This window comes from Carica papaya, chromosome 5 (genome assembly GCF_054855325.1).
Source record: "Carica papaya isolate Zhongbai chromosome 5, ASM5485532v1, whole genome shotgun sequence".
NCBI classification, from domain to species: domain Eukaryota; kingdom Viridiplantae; phylum Streptophyta; class Magnoliopsida; order Brassicales; family Caricaceae; genus Carica; species Carica papaya.
Genome location: NC_142313.1, coordinates 29064656 through 29082816, shown reverse-complemented (window position 1 = coordinate 29082816; position 18161 = coordinate 29064656). Strand labels below are relative to the sequence as shown.

At 46.6% G+C, this 18161-nt stretch overlaps 4 non-coding genes and 32 pseudogenes across 4 annotated transcripts; 13 read left to right on the top strand and 23 right to left on the bottom strand.

Annotated features, from left to right (window-relative positions):
* Positions 1-188: 188 nt before the first annotated feature.
* LOC148260163 (5S ribosomal RNA) lies at positions 189-307 on the top strand (annotated as a pseudogene).
* A 148-nt stretch (positions 308-455) lies between these two features.
* On the top strand, positions 456-574 carry LOC148260162 (5S ribosomal RNA). Its single transcript, XR_015820240.1, has one exon. It is a non-coding gene; the product is annotated as a 5S ribosomal RNA (ribosomal RNA).
* Positions 575-1387: 813 nt separating this feature from the next.
* LOC148260161 (5S ribosomal RNA) lies at positions 1388-1506 on the top strand (annotated as a pseudogene).
* Positions 1507-1549: 43 nt separating this feature from the next.
* On the bottom strand, positions 1550-1668 carry LOC148260160 (5S ribosomal RNA; annotated as a pseudogene).
* A 204-nt stretch (positions 1669-1872) lies between these two features.
* LOC148260159 (5S ribosomal RNA) lies at positions 1873-1991 on the bottom strand (annotated as a pseudogene).
* A 207-nt stretch (positions 1992-2198) lies between these two features.
* On the bottom strand, positions 2199-2317 carry LOC148260158 (5S ribosomal RNA; annotated as a pseudogene).
* A 204-nt stretch (positions 2318-2521) lies between these two features.
* On the bottom strand, positions 2522-2640 carry LOC148260157 (5S ribosomal RNA; annotated as a pseudogene).
* A 455-nt stretch (positions 2641-3095) lies between these two features.
* On the bottom strand, positions 3096-3214 carry LOC148260156 (5S ribosomal RNA; annotated as a pseudogene).
* Positions 3215-3418: 204 nt separating this feature from the next.
* On the bottom strand, positions 3419-3537 carry LOC148260155 (5S ribosomal RNA; annotated as a pseudogene).
* Positions 3538-3745: 208 nt separating this feature from the next.
* LOC148260154 (5S ribosomal RNA) lies at positions 3746-3864 on the bottom strand (annotated as a pseudogene).
* A 201-nt stretch (positions 3865-4065) lies between these two features.
* Positions 4066-4184, bottom strand: LOC148260153 (5S ribosomal RNA; annotated as a pseudogene).
* Positions 4185-4639: 455 nt separating this feature from the next.
* Positions 4640-4758, bottom strand: LOC148260152 (5S ribosomal RNA; annotated as a pseudogene).
* A 204-nt stretch (positions 4759-4962) lies between these two features.
* LOC148260151 (5S ribosomal RNA) lies at positions 4963-5081 on the bottom strand (annotated as a pseudogene).
* Positions 5082-5286: 205 nt separating this feature from the next.
* LOC148260150 (5S ribosomal RNA) lies at positions 5287-5405 on the bottom strand (annotated as a pseudogene).
* A 205-nt stretch (positions 5406-5610) lies between these two features.
* On the bottom strand, positions 5611-5729 carry LOC148260149 (5S ribosomal RNA; annotated as a pseudogene).
* Positions 5730-6612: 883 nt separating this feature from the next.
* On the bottom strand, positions 6613-6731 carry LOC148260148 (5S ribosomal RNA; annotated as a pseudogene).
* Positions 6732-6966: 235 nt separating this feature from the next.
* On the bottom strand, positions 6967-7085 carry LOC148260147 (5S ribosomal RNA; annotated as a pseudogene).
* Positions 7086-7645: 560 nt separating this feature from the next.
* Positions 7646-7764, bottom strand: LOC148260146 (5S ribosomal RNA). Its single transcript, XR_015821032.1, has one exon. It is a non-coding gene; the product is annotated as a 5S ribosomal RNA (ribosomal RNA).
* A 205-nt stretch (positions 7765-7969) lies between these two features.
* LOC148260145 (5S ribosomal RNA) lies at positions 7970-8087 on the bottom strand (annotated as a pseudogene).
* Positions 8088-9004: 917 nt separating this feature from the next.
* Positions 9005-9123, bottom strand: LOC148260144 (5S ribosomal RNA; annotated as a pseudogene).
* A 271-nt stretch (positions 9124-9394) lies between these two features.
* Positions 9395-9513, bottom strand: LOC148260143 (5S ribosomal RNA; annotated as a pseudogene).
* A 559-nt stretch (positions 9514-10072) lies between these two features.
* LOC148260142 (5S ribosomal RNA) lies at positions 10073-10191 on the bottom strand (annotated as a pseudogene).
* A 563-nt stretch (positions 10192-10754) lies between these two features.
* LOC148260141 (5S ribosomal RNA) lies at positions 10755-10873 on the bottom strand (annotated as a pseudogene).
* A 209-nt stretch (positions 10874-11082) lies between these two features.
* Positions 11083-11201, bottom strand: LOC148260140 (5S ribosomal RNA; annotated as a pseudogene).
* Positions 11202-11405: 204 nt separating this feature from the next.
* LOC148260139 (5S ribosomal RNA) lies at positions 11406-11523 on the bottom strand (annotated as a pseudogene).
* A 563-nt stretch (positions 11524-12086) lies between these two features.
* On the bottom strand, positions 12087-12205 carry LOC148260138 (5S ribosomal RNA; annotated as a pseudogene).
* Positions 12206-12833: 628 nt separating this feature from the next.
* LOC148260137 (5S ribosomal RNA) lies at positions 12834-12952 on the top strand (annotated as a pseudogene).
* A 662-nt stretch (positions 12953-13614) lies between these two features.
* On the top strand, positions 13615-13733 carry LOC148260136 (5S ribosomal RNA). Its single transcript, XR_015819550.1, has one exon. It is a non-coding gene; the product is annotated as a 5S ribosomal RNA (ribosomal RNA).
* A 555-nt stretch (positions 13734-14288) lies between these two features.
* LOC148260135 (5S ribosomal RNA) lies at positions 14289-14407 on the top strand. Its single transcript, XR_015819549.1, has one exon. It is a non-coding gene; the product is annotated as a 5S ribosomal RNA (ribosomal RNA).
* Positions 14408-14609: 202 nt separating this feature from the next.
* Positions 14610-14728, top strand: LOC148260134 (5S ribosomal RNA; annotated as a pseudogene).
* Positions 14729-15289: 561 nt separating this feature from the next.
* LOC148260133 (5S ribosomal RNA) lies at positions 15290-15407 on the top strand (annotated as a pseudogene).
* Positions 15408-15611: 204 nt separating this feature from the next.
* On the top strand, positions 15612-15730 carry LOC148260132 (5S ribosomal RNA; annotated as a pseudogene).
* A 209-nt stretch (positions 15731-15939) lies between these two features.
* Positions 15940-16058, top strand: LOC148260131 (5S ribosomal RNA; annotated as a pseudogene).
* Positions 16059-16620: 562 nt separating this feature from the next.
* On the top strand, positions 16621-16739 carry LOC148260130 (5S ribosomal RNA; annotated as a pseudogene).
* A 563-nt stretch (positions 16740-17302) lies between these two features.
* Positions 17303-17421, top strand: LOC148260129 (5S ribosomal RNA; annotated as a pseudogene).
* Positions 17422-17627: 206 nt separating this feature from the next.
* On the top strand, positions 17628-17746 carry LOC148260128 (5S ribosomal RNA; annotated as a pseudogene).
* Positions 17747-18161: the final 415 nt, after the last annotated feature.

Below are 18161 nucleotides of genomic sequence, written 5' to 3'. Positions count from 1 at the left end.
CGTTCGACGTTACGCGCGACTGGAACTAGGGTCCACTGGTTTATACGCAAATGTGAGTCAAGAAGCAAGGGCATTTTGATCGATATTAGAACGAGAAGGATGGATGCAGAGTGCACGCACAAGGGAACAAATGACGGGAGGAGGAAGAAAGGGGAATGAGTTTATGTATTTGCAGCGCAAAATTTAACAGGTGCGATCATACCAGCACAAATGCACCGGATCCCATCAGAACCCCGCAGTTAAGTGTGCTTTGGTGAAAGTAGTACAATGATGGGTTACCTCGTGGGAAGTTCTCGTGTTGCACCCATTATTCGCAAATGTGAGTTACGGCACCGTAGTATTTTACTTGATATTGGAACGAGAATGAGAGGTGAAGTGTGAACGCACAAGGAAACAAATGACGGGAGGGGGAAGAAAGGAGAAGGAGTGTATGTATTTGCAGTGCGAATTTAAAGAGGTGTGATCATACCAGCACTAAAGCTCCAGATCCCATCAGAACTCCGCAGTTAAGTGTGCTTGGGTGAGGGTAGTACTCGGATGGGTGACCACCTGGGAAGCCCTCGTGTTGCACCTATTTTGTTTCGGATGGGTTGTTCGACGTTACGCGCGAATGAAATTATAAACCGCTGGTTTATTTGCAAAGGTGAGTCACGGTGTCGGGGCATATTACTTGATATTAGAACGAGAAAGAGAGATGCAGAGTGCACGCACAAGGAAATAAATGACGGGAGGGGGGATGGAAGGAGAAAGAGTGTATGTATTTGCAGTGCAGAATGAAACATGAGGGATCGTACCAGCACTAATGCAACAGATTCTATCAGAACTCCGCAGTTAAGGGTGCTTGGGCGAGAAAAGTACTCGGATGGGTGACCTCCTGCGAAGTCCTTATATTTCACCCATTTTCTTGGGAGGTCCTCGTGTTGCACCCATCTTTTTGCAGATGATTCTTTCGACGTTACGCGCGACTTGATTTATGGTCCGAATGTTTATTCGCAAATTTGAGTCACGGCGCCGTGGCATTTTACTTGATATTAGAACGAGTACGGGAGGTGCAGTGCGGACGCATAAGGAAACAAATGACGGGAGGATGAAGAAAAGAGAAGGAGTGTATGTATTTGAAGCGCAAAATTAAACAAGTGGTATCATACCAGCACTAATGCACTGGATCCCATCAGAACTCTGCAGTTAAGTGTGCTTGGGCGAGAGTAGTACGCGCGACTTGAATTATGGTCCTCAGGTTTATCCGCAAATGTGAGTCACGGCACCGAAGCATTTTACTTTATATTAGAAGGAGCAGGAGAGGTGCAGTGCGCACGCACAAGGAAACAAATGACGGGAGGGGGAAGAAAGGAGAAGGAGTTTATGTATTTGCAGCGCGGAATTAAATGGATGCGATCATACCACCACTTACGTACCGGATCCCATCATAACTCCGCAGTTAAGTGTGCTTGGGCGAGAGTAGTACTCGGATGGGTGACCTCCTGGGAAGTCCTCGTGTCGCACCAATTTTTTTTTCAGACGGGTCGTTCGACATCTGAAAAAAAGAAAATGGGTGCAACACGAGAACATCCCAGGAGGTAACCCATCATTGTACTACTTTCGCCAAAGCACACTTAACTGCGGAGTTCTGATGGGATCCGATGCATTTGTGCTGGTGTGACCGCACCTGTTTAATTTCGTGCTGAAAATACATACACTCCTTCTTCCCTCCCCCCCTCCCATCATTTGTTTCCTTGTGCGTTCACACTTCACCTCTCATTCTCGTTCTAATATCGATTAAAATGCCTCTGCTTCTTGACTCACATTTGCGTATAAACCAGCGGACCCTAGATCCAGACGCAAGTAACGTCGAACGACCCGTCTGAAAAAAAACTTGTGCGACACGAGGACTTCCCAGGAGGTCACCCATCCGAGTACTAATCTCGCCCAAGCACACTTCACTGCGGAGTTCAAATGGGATCCGGTGCATTAGTGCTGGTATGATCGCAACTGTTTAATTTCGCGCTGCAAATACATAAACTCATTCCCCTTTCTTCTCCCTCCCGTCATTTATTTCCTTGTGCGTGCGCACTGCACCTTCCGTTCTCGTTCTAATATCAAGTAAAATACCACGGTGCCGTGACTCACATTTGCGAATAAACCTGAGGACCATAATTTAAGTCGCGCGTAACGTCGAACGGCACATTTGAAAAAAAAAATGGGTGCAACACGATAACTTCCCAGGAGGTAACCCATCATTGTACTACGTTCGCCAAAGCACACTTAACTACGGAGTTCTGATGGGATCCGGTGCTTTTGTGCTGGTGTGACCGCACCTGTTTAATTTCGTGCTGAAAATACATACACTCCTTCTTCCCTCCCCCCCTCCCATCATTTGTTTCCTTGTGCGTTCACACTGCACCTCTCCTTCTCGTTCTAATATCGATTAAAATGCCCCTGATTCTTTACTCACATTTGCGTATAAACCAGTGGACTCTAGTTCCAGTCGCGTGTAACGTCGAACGACCCATTTGAAATAAAATTGGTGCGACACGAAGACTTCCCAGGAGGTCACCCATCCGAGTACTACTCTCGCTCAAACTCACTTAACTACGGAGTTCTGATGGGATCCGGTGCATTAGTGCTGGTATGATCGCACCCGTTTAATTTCGCGCTGCAGATACATAAACTCCTTCTCCTTTCTTCCCCCTCCCGTCATTTGTTTCCTTGTGCGTGCACACTGCACCTCCCGTGCTCGTTCTAATGTCAAGTAAAATGCTACGGTGCCGTGACTCACATTTGCGAATAAACCTGAGGACCATAATTCAAGTCGCGCGTATCGTCGAAAGAATCATCTGCAAAAAAAAAGGTATAACACGAGGACTTCCTAAGAAAATGGGTGAAATATAAGGACTTCGCAGGAAGTCACCCATCCTAGTGCTACTCTCGCCCAAGCACCCGTCATTTATTTCCTTGTGCGTGCGCACTGCACCTCACGTTCTCGTTCAAATATCAAGTAAAATACCACGGCGCTGTGACTCACATTTGCGAATAAATCTGCGGACCATAATTAAAGTCGCGCGTAACGTCGAACGACACATTTGAAAAAAAGAAAATGGGTGCAACACGAGAACTTCCCATGAGGTAACCCATCATTGTACTACTTTCGCCAAAGCACACTTAACTGCGGAGTTCTGATGGGATCTGATGCATTTGTGCTGGTGTGACCGCACCTGTTTAATTTCGTGCTGAAAATACATACACTCCTTCTTCCCTCCCCCCCTCCCATCATTTGTTTCCTTGTGCGTTCACAATTCACCTCTCATTCTCGTTCTAATATCGATTAAAATGCCTCTGCTTCTTGACTCACATTTGCGTATAAACCAGCGGACCCTAGTTCCAGACGCGAGTAACGTCGAACGACCCGTCTGAAAAAAAACTTGTGCGACACGAGGACTTCCCAGGAGGTCACCCATCCGAGTACTAATCTCGCCCAAGCACACTTCACTGCGGAGTTCAAATGGGATCCGGTGCATTAGTGCTGGTATGATCGCAACTGTTTAATTTCGCGCTGAAAATACATAAACTCATTCCCCTTTCTTCCCCCTCCCGTCATTTATTTCCTTGTGCGTGCGCACTGCACCTTCCGTTCTCGTTCTAATATCAAGTAAAATACCACGGCGCCGTGACTCACATTTGCGAATAAACCTGAGGACCATAATTCAAGTCGCGCGTAACGTCGAACGGCACATTTGAAAAAAAAAAATGGGTGCAACACGATAACTTCCCAGGAGGTAACCCATCATTGTACTACGTTCGCCAAAGCACACTTAACTACGGAGTTCTGATGGGATCCGGTGCTTTTGTGCTGGTGTGACCGCACCTGTTTAATTTCGTGCTGAAAATACATACACTCCTTCCCTCCCCCCCTCCCATCATTTGTTTCCTTGTGCGTTCACACTGCACCTCTCCTTCTCGTTCTAATATCGATTAAAATGCCCCTGATTCTTGACTCACATTTGCGTATAAACCAGTGGACTCTAGTTCCAGTCGCGTGTAACGTCGAACGACCCGTTTGAAATAAAATTGGTGCGACACGAAGACTTCCCAGGAGGTCACCCATCCGAGTACTACTCTCGCCCAAACTCACTTAACTGCGGAGTTCTGATGGGATCCGGTGCATTAGTGCTGGTATGATCGCACCCGTTTAATTTCGCGCTGCAGATACATAAACTCCTTCTCCTTTCTTCCCCCTCCCGTCATTTGTTTCCTTGTGCGTGCGCACTGCACCTCCTGTGCTCGTTCTAATGTCAAGTAAAATGCTACGGTGCCGTGACTCACATTTGCGAATAAACCTGTGGACCATAATTCAAGTCGCGCGTATCGTCGAAAGAATCATCTGCAAAAAAAAAGGTACAACACGAGGACTTCCTAAGAAAATGGGTGAAATATAAGGACTTCGCAGGAAGTCACCCATCCTAGTGCTACTCTCGCCCAAGCACCCGTCATTTATTTCCTTGTGCGTGCGCACTGCACCTCACGTTCTCGTTCAAATATCAAGTAAAATACCACGGCGCCGTGACTCACATTTGCGAATAAATCTGCGGACCATAATTAAAGTCGCGCGTAACGTCGAACGGCACATTTGAAAAAAAGAAAATGGGTGCAACACGAGAACTTCCCATGAGGTAACCCATCATTGTACTACTTTCGCCAAAGCACACTTAACTGCGGAGTTATGATGGGATCCGGTGCATTTGTGCTGGTGTGACCGCACCTGTTTAATTTCGTGCTGAAAATACATACACTCCTTCTTCCCTACCCCCCTCCCATCATTTGTTTCCTTGTGCGTTCACACTGCACATCTCCTTCTCGTTCTAATATCAATTAAAATGCCCCTGATTCTCGACTTACATTTGCGTATAAACCAGCGGACCATAGTTCCAGTCGCGCGTAACGTTGAACGACCCCTCTGAAAAAAAATTGTTACGATACGAGGACTTCCCAAGAGGTCACACATCCGAGTACTACTCTCGCCCAAGCACACTTCACTTCGGAGTTCTGATGGGATCCGGTGCATTAGTGCTGGTATGATCGCACCCGTTTAATTTTGCGCTGCAAATACATAAACTCATTCCCCTTTCTTCCCCCTCCTGTCATTTGTTTCATTGTGCGTGCGCACTGCACCTCCCATTCTCGTTCTAATATCAAGTAAAATGCTACACCGCTGTGACTCACATTTGCGAATAAACCTGAGGACCATAATTCAAGTCGCACGTAACGTGGAAAGAATCATCTGCAAAAAAATGGGTGCAACATGAGGACTTCCCAAGTGGTCACCCATCCGAGTACTACTCTCGCCCAAGCACACTTAACTGCGGAGTTATGATGGGATCTGTTGCATTAGTGCTGGTATGATCGCAACTGATTAATTTCGCGCTGCAAATACATAAACTCCTTCTCCTTTCTTCCCCCTCCCGGCATTTGTTTCCTTGTGTGTGCACTCTGCATCTCTCTTTCTCGTTCTAATATCAAGTAATATGCCCCGGCACCGTGACTCACCTTTGCAAATGAACCAGCAGTTTATAATTTCATTCGCACCTAACATCGAACAACCCATCCGAAAAAAAATAGGTGCAAGACGAGGGCTTCCCAAGTGGTCACCCATCCGAGTACTACTCTCGCCCAAGCACACCTAACTGCGGAGTTCTGATGGGATCCGAGGCTTTAGTGCTGGTAAGATCGCACCTGTTTAATTTCGCGCTGCAAATACATACACTCCTTCTCCTTTCTTCCCCCTCCCGTCATTTGTTTCCTTGTGCGTTCACACTTCACCTCTCATTCTCATTCTAATATCGATTAAAATGCCCCTGCTTCTTGACTCACATTTGCGTATAAACCAGCGGACCCTAGTTCCAGACGCGCGTAACGTCGAATGACATGTCTGAAAAAAAATTGGTGTGACACGAGGACTTCCTAGGAGGTCACCCATCCGAGTACTAATCTCCCCCAAGCAAACTTCACTGCAGATTTATGATGGGATTCGCTGCATTAGTGCTGGTATGATCGCACCTGTTTAATTTCGGGCTGCAAATACATAAACTCATTCCCCTTTCTTCCCCCTCCCGTCATTTGTTTCCTTGTGCGTGCGCACTGCACCTCCCGTTCTTGTTCTAATATCAAGTAAAATGCTACAGCGCCGTGACTCACATTTACGAATAATCCTGAGGACCATAATTCAAGTCGCGCTTAACGTTGAAAGAATCATCTGCAAAAAAGTGGGTGTTACACGAGGACTTCACAAGAAAATGGGTGAAATATAAGGACTTCGCAGGAGGTAACCCATGCTAGTACTACTCTCCCCCAAGCACCCTTACCTACGGAGTTCTGATAGAATCCGTTGCATTAGTGCTGCTATGATCACACCTGTTTCATTTCGTGCTGAAAATAAATACACTCCTTCTCCTTCCCTCCCCCTCCCATCAATTATTTCCTTGTGCGTTCACACTGCACCTCTCCTTCTCGTTCTAATATGGATTAAGATGCCCCTGCTTCTTGACTCACATTTGCGTATAAACCAGTGGACCCTAGTTCCAGTCGCGCGTAACGTCGAACGACCCGTCTGAAATAAAATTGGTGCGATACGAGGACTTCCCAGGAGGTCACCAATCCGAGTACTACTCTCGCCCAAACTCACTTAACTGCGGAGTTCTGATGGCATCCGGTGCATTAGTGCTGGTATGATCGCACCCGTTTAATTTCGCGCTGCAGATACATAAACTCCTTCTCCTTTCTTCCCCCTCCCGTCATTTGTTTCCTTGTGCGTGCGCACTGCACCTCCCGTGCTCGTTCTAATGTCAAGTAAAATGCTACGGTGCCGTGACTCACATTTGCGAATAAACCTGAGGACCATAATTCAAGTCGCGCGTATCGTCGAAAGAATCATCTGCAAAAAAAAAGGTACAACACGAGGACTTCCTAAGAAAATGGGTGAAATATAAGGACTTCGCAGGAGGTCACCCATCCTAGTACTACTCTCGCCCAAGCACACTTAACTACAGAGTTCTGATGGGATCCAGTGCATTAGTGCTGGTATGATGCCACTTGTTTAATTTTGCGCTTCAAATACATACACTCCTTCTCTTTTCTTCCTCCTCCCGTAATTTGTTTCCTTGTGCGTGCGCACTGCACCTCCCGTACTCGTTCTAATATAGAGTAAAATGCCACGGCGCCGTGACTCACATTTGCGAATAAACCTGCGGACCATAAATCAAGTCGCGCATAATGTCGAAAGAATCATCTGCAAAAAGATGGGTGCAACACGAGGACCTCCCAAGAAAATGGGTGAAATATAAGGACTTCGCAGGAGGTCACCCATCCGAGTACTTTTCTCGCCCAAGCACCCTTAACTGCGGAGTTCTGATAGAATCCGTTGCATTAGTGCTGGTATGATCCCTCATGTTTCATTCTGCACTGCAAATACATACACTCTTTCTCCTCCCATCCCCCCTCCCGTCATTTGTTTTCTTGTGCATGCACTCTGCATCTCTCTTTCTCGTTCTAATATCAAGTAATATTCCCCGGCACCATGACTCATTTTTGCAAATGAACCAGCGGTTTATAATTTCATTCGCGCGTAACGTTGAACAACGAATTCGAAAAAAAATAGGTGCAACACGAGGGCTTCCCAAGTGGTCACCCATCCAAGTACTACCCTCGCCCAAGCACAATTAACTGCGGAGTTCTGATGGGATCCAGAGCTTTAGTGCTGGTATGATCGCACCTGTTTAATTTTGCGCTACAAATACATACACTCATTCTCCTTTCTTCCCCCTCCCGTCATTTGTTTCCTTGTGCGTTCACACTTTACCTCTCATTCTCGTTCTAATTTCGAATAAAATTCCCCTGCTTCTCGACTCATATTTGCGTATAAACCAGCGGACCGTAGTTCCAGACGTGCGTAACGTCGAACGACCCGTCAGAAAAAAAATTGGTGCGACACGAGGACTTCCCAGGAGGTCAACCATCCGAGTACTAATCTCGCTAAGCACACTTAACTGCGGAGTTCTGATGGGATCCGGGGCTTTAGTGCTGGTATGATCGCACCTGTTTAGTTTCGCGCTGCAAATACATACACTCCTTCTCCTTTCTTCCCCCTCCCGTCACTTGTTTCCTTGTGCGTTCACACTTCACCTCTCATTCTCGTTCTAATATCGATTAAAATGCCCCTGCTTCTTGACTCACATTTGCGTATAAACCAGCGGACCCTAGTTCTAGACGCCCGTAACGTCGAACGACCCGTCTGAAAAAAAATTGGTGCGACACGAGGACTTCACAAGAAAATGGGTGAAATATAAGGACTTCGCAGGAGGTAACCCATGCTAGTACTACTCTCGCCCAAGCACCCTTACCTACGGAGTTCTGATAGAATCTGTTGCATTAGTGCTGGTATGATAGCACCTGTTTCATTTCGTGCTGAAAATACATACACTCCTTCTCCTTCCCCCCCCCTCCCATCATTTGTTTCCTTGTGCGTTCACACTGCACCTCTTTTTCTCGTTCTAATATCGATTAATATGCCCCTGCTTCTTGACTCACATTTGCGAATAAACCTGAGGACCATAATTCAAGTCGCGCATATCGTCGAAAGAATCATCTGCAAAAAAATGGGTGCAACACGAGGACTTCCTAAGAAAATGGGTGAAATATAAGGACTTCGCAGGAGGTCACCCATCATAGTGCTACTCTCGCCCAAGCACCCCTAACTTGCGGAGTTCTGATAGAATCCGTTGCATTGGTGCTGGTATGATTGCTCATGTTCCATTCTGCGCTGCAAATACATACACTTTTTCTCCCTCCATCACCCCTCCCGTCATTTGTTTCCTTGTGCGTGCACTCTGCATCTCTCCTTCTCGTTCTAATATCGATTAAAATGCTCCTGCTTCTTGACTCACATTTGCGTATAAACCAGTGGACCCTAGTTCCAGTCGCGCGTAAAGTCGAACGACCCGTCTGAAAAAAAAAATTAGTGCGACACGAGGACTTCCTAAGAGGTCACCCATCCGAGTACTACTTTCGCCCAAGCACACTTATCTGCGGAGTTCTGATGGGATCCGGTGCATTAGTGCTGGTATGATCGCACCAGTTTAATTTCGCGCTGCAAATACATAAACTCCTTCTCCTTTATTCCCCCTCCCGTCATTTGTTTCCTTGTGCGTGCGCACTGCACCTCTCGTTCTCGTTCAAATATCAAGTAAAATGCCACAGTGTCGTGACTCACACTTAACTACTTCACCTCTCATTCTTGTTCTAATATCGATTAAAATGCCCCTACTTCTTGACTCACATTTGCGTATAAACCAGCGGACCCTAGTTCCAGAAGCGCGTAACGTCGAACGACCCGTTTGAAAAAAAATTGGTGCGACACGAGGACTTCCAAGGAGGTCACCCATCCGAGTACTAATCTCGCCCAAGCACACTTAACTACGGAGTTCTGATGGGATCCGGTGCATTAGTGCTGTTATGATCGCGCCTGTTTAATTTGGCGCTGCAAATACATAAACTCATTCTCCTTTCTTCCCCCTCCAGCCATTTGTTTCCTTGTGCGTGAGCACTGCACCTCCCGTGCTCGTTCTAATATCAAGTAAAATGCTACAGCGCCGTGACTCACATTTGCCAATAAACCTGAGGACCATAATTCAAGTCGCGCGTAACGTCGAAAGAATCATCTGCAAAAAAATGGGTGCAACACGAGGACTTCACAAGAAAATGGGTCAAATATAAGGACTTCGCAGGAGGTAACCCATGCTAGTACTACTCTCGCCCAAGCACCCTTACCTACGGAGTTCTGATAGAATCCGTTGCATTAGTGCTGGTATGATCGCACCTGTTTCATTTCGTGCTGAAAATACATACACTCCTTCTCCTTTCCTCCCCCTTCCATCAATTGTTTCCTTGTGCGTTCACACTGCACCTCTCCTTCTCGTTCTAATATCGATTAAAATGCCCCTGCTTCTTGACTCACATTTGTGTATAAACCAGCGGACCCTAGTTCCAGTCGCGCGTAGCGTCGAACGACCTGTCTGAAAAAAAATTGGTGCGATACGAGGACTTCCCAGGAGGTCACCTATCCGAGTACTACTCTCGCACAAGCACACTTGACTGCGGAGTTCTGATGGGATCCGGTGCATTAGTGCTGGTATGATCGCACCTGTTTAATTTCGCGCTGCAAATACATAAACTCCTTCTCCTTTCTTCCCCCTGCCGTCATTTGTTTCCTTGTGCGTGCGCACTGCACCTCCCGTGCTCGTTCTTATATCAAGTAAAATGCTACGGTGCCGTGACTCACATTTGCGAATAAACCTGAGGACTATAATTCAAGTCGCGAGTATCGTCGAAAGAATCATCTGCAAAAAAATGGGTGCAACACGAGGACTTCCTAAGAAAATGGGTGAAATATAAGGACTTCGCAGGAGGTCACCAATCCTAGTGCTACTCTCGCCCAAGCACCCTTAACTTGCGGGCGTTCTGATAGAATCCGTTGCATTGGTGCTGATATGATTGCTCCTGTTTCATTTTGCGCTGCAAATACATACACTTTTTCTCCCTCCATCCCCCATCCCGTCATTTGTTTCCTTGTGCGTGCACTCTGCATCTCTCCTTCTCGTTTTAATATCGATTAAAATGCCCATTCTTCTTGACTCACATTTACGTATAAACCAGTGGGTTCTAGTTCCAGTCGCGCGTAACGTCGAACGACCCGTCTGAAAAAAAAATTAGTGCAACACAAGGAATCCCCAGGAGGTCACCCATCAGAGTACTACTCTCGCCCAAGCACACTTAATTGCGGAGTTCTGATGGGATCCGGTGCATTAGTGCTCGTATGATCACACCTGTTTAATTTTGCGCTACAAATACATAAACTCCTTCTCCTTTTTTCCCCCTTTCGTCATTTGTTTCCTTGTGCGTGCGCACTAAACCTCTCATTCTCGTTCAAATATCGAGTAAAATGTCACGGCGCCGTGACTCACATTTGCGAATAAATCTGCGGACCATAATTAAAGTCGCGCGTAACGTCGAACGGCACATCTGAAAAAAAGAAAATGGGTGCAACACGAGAACTTCCCATGAGGTAACCCATCATTGTACTACTTTCGCCAATGCACACTTAACTGCGGAGTTCTGATGGAATCCGGTCCATTTGTGCTGGTGTGACCGCACCTGTTTAATTTCGTGCTGAAAATACATACACTCCTTCTTCCCTCCCGCCCTCCCATCATTTGTTTCCTTTTGTGTTCACATTGCACCTCTCCTTCTCGTTCTAATATCAATTAAAATGCCCCTGATTCTTGACTCACATTTGCGTATAAACCAGCGGACCATAGTTCCAGTCGCGCGTAATGTCGAACGACCTATCTGAAAAAAAATGGTTGCGATACGAGGACTTCTCAAGAGGTCACCCATCCGAGTACTACTCTCGCCCAAGCACACTTAACTGCAGAGTTCTGATGGGATCCAGTGCATTAGTGCTGGTATGATGCCACTTGTTTAATTTTGCGCTTCAAATACATACACTCCTAATCTTTTCTTCCTCCTCCCGTCATTTGTTTCCTTGTGCGTGCGCACTGCACCTCCCATACTCGTTCTAATATCAAGTAAAATGCCACGGCGCCGTGACTCACATTTGCGAATAAACCTGCGGACCATAAATCAAGTCGCGCGTAACGTCGAAAGAATCATCTGCAGAAAGGTGGGTGCAACACGAGGACCTCCCAAGAAGATGGGTGAAATATAAGGACTTCGCAGGAGGTCACCCATCCGAGTACTTTTCTCGCCCAAACACCCTTAACTGCGGAGTTGTGATAGAATCCGTTGCATTAGTGCTGGTATGATCCCTCATGTTTCATTCTGCACTGCAAATACATACACTCTTTCTCCTTCCATCCCCCCTCCCGTCATTTGTTTCCTTGTGCGTGCACTCTGCATCTCTCTTTCTAGTTCTAATATCAAGTAATATGCCCCGGCACCGTAACTCACCTTTGCAAATGAACCAGCAGTTTATAATTCCATTCGCGCATAATGTCTAACAACACATCCGTTGGAAAAAATAGGTGCAGCACGAGGGCTTCCCAAGTGGTCACCCATCCGAGTACTACTCTAGCCCAAGCACACTTAACTGCGGAGTTCTGATGGGATCCAGAGCTTTAGTGCTGGTATGATCGCACCTGTTTAATTTCGCGCTGCAAATACATACACTCCTTCTCCTTTCTTCCCCCTCCCGTCATTTGTTTCCTTGTGCGTTCACGCTTCACCTCTCATTCTCGTTCTAATATCGATTATAAGCTGCTGGTTCATTTGCAAAGGTGAGTCACGATGCCAGGGCATTTTACTTGATATTAGAACGAGAAGGAGAGATGCAGAGTGCACGCAAAAGGAAACAAATGACGGGAGGGGGGATGGAGGGAGAAAAAGTGTATGTATTTGCAGCGCAGAATGAAACATGAGCAATCATACCAGCACTAATGCAACGGATTCTATCAGAACTCCGCAAGTTAAGGGTGCTTGGGCGAGAGTAGCTCTAGGATGGGTGACCTCCTGCGAAGTCCTTATATTTCACCCATTTTCTTAGGAAGTCCTCGTGTTGCACCCATTTTTTTGCAGATGATTCTTTCGACGTTACGCGCGACTTGAATTATGGTCCTCAGGTTTATTAGCAAATGTTAGTCACGGCACCGTAGCATTTTACTTGATATTAGAACGAGTACGGGAGGTGCAGTGCGCACGCACAAGGAAACAAATGACGGGAGGGGGAAGAAAGGAGAAGGAGTTTATGTATTTGCTGCGCGGAATTAAACAGGTGCGATCATACCAGCACTAATGCACCGGATCCCATCATAACTCTGCAGTTAAGTGTGCTTGGGCGAGAGTAGTACTCGGATGGGTGACCTCCTGGGAAGTCCTCGTGTCGCACCAATTTTTTTTCAGACGGGTCGTTCAACGTTACGCGCGACTAGAACTTGGGTCTGCTGGTTTATACGCAAATGTGAGTCAATAAGCAGGGGCATTTTTAATGGATATTAGAACGAGAAGGAGAGATACAGTGTGAACACGCGATTGGAACTAGAGTCCGTTGGTTTATACGCAAATGTGAGTCAAGAAGTAGGGGCATTTTAATCGATATTAGAACGAGAAGGAGAGGTGCAGTGTGAACGCACAAGGAAACAATTGATGGGAGGGGGAGGGAAGGAGAAGGAGTGTATGTATTTTCAGCACCAAATGAAACAGGTGCGATCATACTAGCACTAATGCAACGGATTCTATCAGAACTCCGTAGGTAAGGGTGCTTGGGCGACAGTAGTACTAGCATGGGTTACCTCATGCGAAGTCCTTATATTTAACCCATTTTCTTGTGAAGTCCTCGTGTTGCACCCATTTTTATCAGATGATTCTTTCAACGTTATGCGCGACTTGTATTATGGTCCTCAGGTTTGTTCGCAAATGTGAGTCACGGTGCTGTAGCATTTTACTTGATATTAGAACGAGAACGGGAGGTGCAGTGCGCACGCACAAGGAAACAAATGATGGGAGGGGGAAGAAAGGGGAATGAGTTTATGTATTTGCAGCGCAAAATTAAACAGGTGCGATCATACCAGCACTAATGCACCGGATCCCATCAGAACTCCGCTGTTAAGTGTGCTTGGGCGAGATTAGTACTCGGATGGGTGACCTCCTGGGAAGTCCTCGTGTCGCACCAATTTTTTTTCAGACGGGTTGTTTGACGTTACGCACGTCTGGAACTAGGGTCCGCTGGTTTATACGCAAATGTGAGTCAAGAAGCAGGGGCATTTTAATCGATATTAGAATGAGAATGAGAGGTGAAGTGTGAACGCATAAGGAAACAAATGACGGGAGCGGGAAGAAAGGAGGAGTGTATGTATTTACAGCGCGAAATGAAACAGGTGCGATCATACTAGCACTAATGCAACGGATTCTATCAGAACTCCGTAGGTAAGGGTGCTTGGGCGACAGTAGTACTAGCATGGGTTACCTCATGCGAAGTCCTTATATTTAACCCATTTTCTTGTGAAGTCCTCGTGTTGCACCCATTTTTATCAGATGATTCTTTCAACGTTATGCGCGACTTGTATTATGGTCCTCAGGTTTGTTCGCAAATGTGAGTCACGGTGCTGTAGCATTTTACTTGATATTAGAACGAGAACGGGAGGTGCAGTGCGCACGCACAAGGAAACAAATGATGGGAGGGGGAAGAAAGGGGAATGAGTTTATGTATTTGCAGCGCAAAATTAAACAGGTGCGATCATACCAGCACTAATGCACCGGATCCCATCAGAACTCCGCTGTTAAGTGTGCTTGGGCGAGATTAGTACTCGGATGGGTGACCTCCTGGGAAGTCCTCGTGTCGCACCAATTTTTTTTCAGACGGGTTGTTTGACGTTACGCACGTCTGGAACTAGGGTCCGCTGGTTTATACGCAAATGTGAGTCAAGAAGCAGGGGCATTTTAATCGATATTAGAATGAGAATGAGAGGTGAAGTGTGAACGCATAAGGAAACAAATGACGGGAGCGGGAAGAAAGGAGGAGTGTATGTATTTACAGCGCGAAATTAAACAGGTGCGATCATACCAGCACTACAGCCCCGGATCCCATTAGAACTCCGCAGTTAAGTGTGCTTGGGTGAGAGTAGTACTCGAATCGGTGACCACCTGGGAAGCCCTCGTGTTGCACCTATTTTTTTTCAGATGGGTTGTTCGACGTTACGCGCGAATGGAATTCTAAACCGTTGGTTCATTTGCAAAGGTGAGTCACGGCGCCGTGGCATTTTACTTGATATTTGAACGAGAACGAGAGGTGCAGTGCGCACGCATAAGGAAACAAATGACGGGACGGGGGATGGAAGGAGAAAAAGTGTTTGTATTTGCAGTTGAGAATGAAGCATGAGGGATCATACCAGCACTAATGCAACGGATTCTATCAGAATTCCGCAGTTAAGGGTGCTTGGGCGAGAAAAGAACTCGGATCGGTGACCTCCTGCGAAGTCCTTATATTTCACCCATTTTCTTGGGAGGTCCTCGTGTTGCACCCATCTTTTTGCAGATGATTCTTTCGACGTTACGCGCGACTTGATTTATGGTCCGCAGGTTTATTCACAAATGTGAGTCACGGCGCCGTGGCATTTTACTTGATAGTAGAACGAGTACGGGAGGTGCAGTGCGCACGCACAAGGAAACAAATGACGGGATGTGGAAGAAAAGAGAAGGAGTGTATGTATTTGAAGCGCAAAATTGAAGAAGTGGCATCATACTAGCGCTAATGCACTGGATCCCATCAGAACCCTGCAGTTAAGTGTGCTTGGGCGAGAGTAGTACTCGGATGGGTGACCTCTTGGGAAGTCCTCGTATCGCAACAATTTCTTTTCAGATGGATCGTTCGACGTTACGCGCGACTGGAACTATGGTCCGCTGGTTTATACGCAAATGTTAGTCAAGAATCAGGGGCATTTTAATCGATGTTAGAACAAGAAGGAGAGGTGCAGTGTGAACACACAAGCAAACAAATGATGGGAGGGGGGGAGGGAAGAAGGAGTGTATGTATTTTCAGCACGAAATTAAACAGGTGCGGTCACACCAGCACAAATGCACCGGATCCCATCAGAACTCCGCAGTTAAGTGTGCTTTGGCGAAAGTAGTACAATGATGGGTTACCTCCTGGGAAGTTCTCGTTTTGCACCCATTTTCTTTTTTTCAAACGTGCCATTCGACGTTACGCGCGACTTTAATTATGGTCCGCAGATTTATTCGCAAATGTAAGTCACGGCGCCGTGGCATTTTACTTGATATTTGAACGAGAACGAGAGGTGCAGTGCGCACGCACAAGGGAACAAATGACGAGAGGGGGAAGAAAGGAGAAGGAATTTATGTATTTGCAGTGCGAAATTAAACAGGTGCGATCATACCAGCACTAATGCACCGGATCCCATTAGAACTCCGCAGTTAAGTGTGCTTGGGCGAGAGTAGTACTCAAATGGGTGACCTCCTGGGAAGTCCTCGTGACGCACTATTTTTTTTTTCAGATGGGTCGTTCGACGTTACGCGCGACTGGAACTAGGCTCCACTGGTTTATACGCAAATGTGAGTCAAGAAGCAGGGGCATTTTAATCGATATTAGAACGAGAAGGAGAGATGCAGAGTTCACGCACAAGGAAACAAATGACGGGAGGGGGGATGGAGGGAGAAAAAGTGTATGCATTTGCAGCGCAGAATGAAACATGAGCAATCATACCAGCACCAATGCAACGGATTCTATCAGAACTCCGCAAGTTAAGGGTGTTTGGGCGAGAGTAGCACTAGGATGGGTTACCTCCTGCGAAGTCCTTATATTTCACCCATTTTCTTAGGAAGTCCTCGTGTTGCACACATTTTTTTGCAGATGATTCTTTCGACGATACGCGCGACTTGAATTATGGTCCTCAGGTTTATTCGTAAATGTGAGTCACGGCACCGTAGCATTTTACTTTATATTAGAACGAGCACGGGAGGTGCAGTGCGCAAGCACAAGGAAACAATTGACGGGAGGGGGAAGAAAGGAGAAGGATTTTATGTATTTGCAGCGCAGAATTAAACGGATGCAATCATACCACCACTTACGCACCGGATCCCATCATAACTCCGCAGTTAAGTGTGCTTGGGCGAGAGTAGTACTCGAATGGGTGACCTCCTGGGAAGTCCTCGTGTCGCACCAATTTTTTTTTAGACGGGTCGTTCGACGTTATGCGCGACTGGAACTGGTGTCCGCTGGTTTATACGTAAATGTGAGTCAAGAAGCAGGGGCATTTTAATCGATATTAGAACGAGAAGGCGAGGTGCAGTGTGAACGCACAAGGAAACAATTGATGGGAGGGGGAGGGAAGGAGAAGGAGTGTATGTATTTTCGGCACGAAATGAAACAGGTGCGATCATACCAGCACTAATGGAACGGATTCTATCAGAACTCCGTAGCTAAGGGTGCTTGGGCGAGAGTAGTACTAGCATGGGTTACCTCCTGCGAAGTCCTTATATTTCACCCATTTTCTTGCGAAGTCCTCGTGTTGCACCCATTTTCTTTTTTTCAGATGTGCCGTTCGACGTTACGCGCGACTTTAATAATGGTCCGCAGATTTATTCGCAAATGTGAGTCACGGCGCCATAGCATTTTACTTGATATTTGAACGAGAACGAGAGGTGCAGTGCGCACGCACAAGGAAACAAATGACGGGAGGGGGAAGAAAGGGGAATGAGTTTATGTATTTGCAGCGCAAAATTAAACAGTTGCGATCATACCAGCACTAATGCACCTGATCCCATCAGAACTCCGCAGTTAAGTGTGCTTGGGCGAGATTAGTACTCGGATGGGTGACCTCCTGTGAAGTCCTCGTGTCGCACTAATTTTTTTTTCAGACGGGTCGTTCGACGTTACGCGCGTCTGGAACTAGGGTCCGCTGGTTTATACGCAAATGTGAGTCATGAAGTAGGGGCATTTTAATCGATATTAGAACGAGAATGAGAGGTGAAGTGTGAATGCACAAGGAAACAAATGACGGGAGGGGGAAGAAAGGAGAAGGAGTGTATGTATTTGTAGCGCGAAATTAAACAGGTGCGATCATACCAGCACTAAAGCTCCGAATCCCATCAGAATTCTGCAGTTAAGTTTGCTTGGGCGAGAGTAGTACTCGGATGGGTGACCACTTGGGAAGCCCTCGTGTTGCAACTATTTTTTTTCGGATGGGTTGTTCGACGTTATGCGCGATAGAATTATAAACCGCTGGTTCATTTGCAAAGGTGAGTCACGGTGCCGGGGCATATTACTTGATATTAGACAAGAAAGATAGATACAGAGTGCACGCACAAGGAAACAAATGATGGGAGGGAGGATGGAAGGAGAAAGAGTGAATGTATTTGCAGTGCAGAATGAAACATGAGGGATCATACCAGCACTAATGCAACGGATTCTATCAGAACTCGGCAGTTAAGGGTGCTTGGGAGAGAAAAGTACTCGGATGGGTGACCTCCTGCGAAGTCCTTATATTTCACCCATTTTCTTGGGAGGTCCTCGTGTTGCACCCATCTTTTTGCAGATGATTCTTTCGACGTTACGCGCGACTTGATTTATGGTCCGCAGATTTATT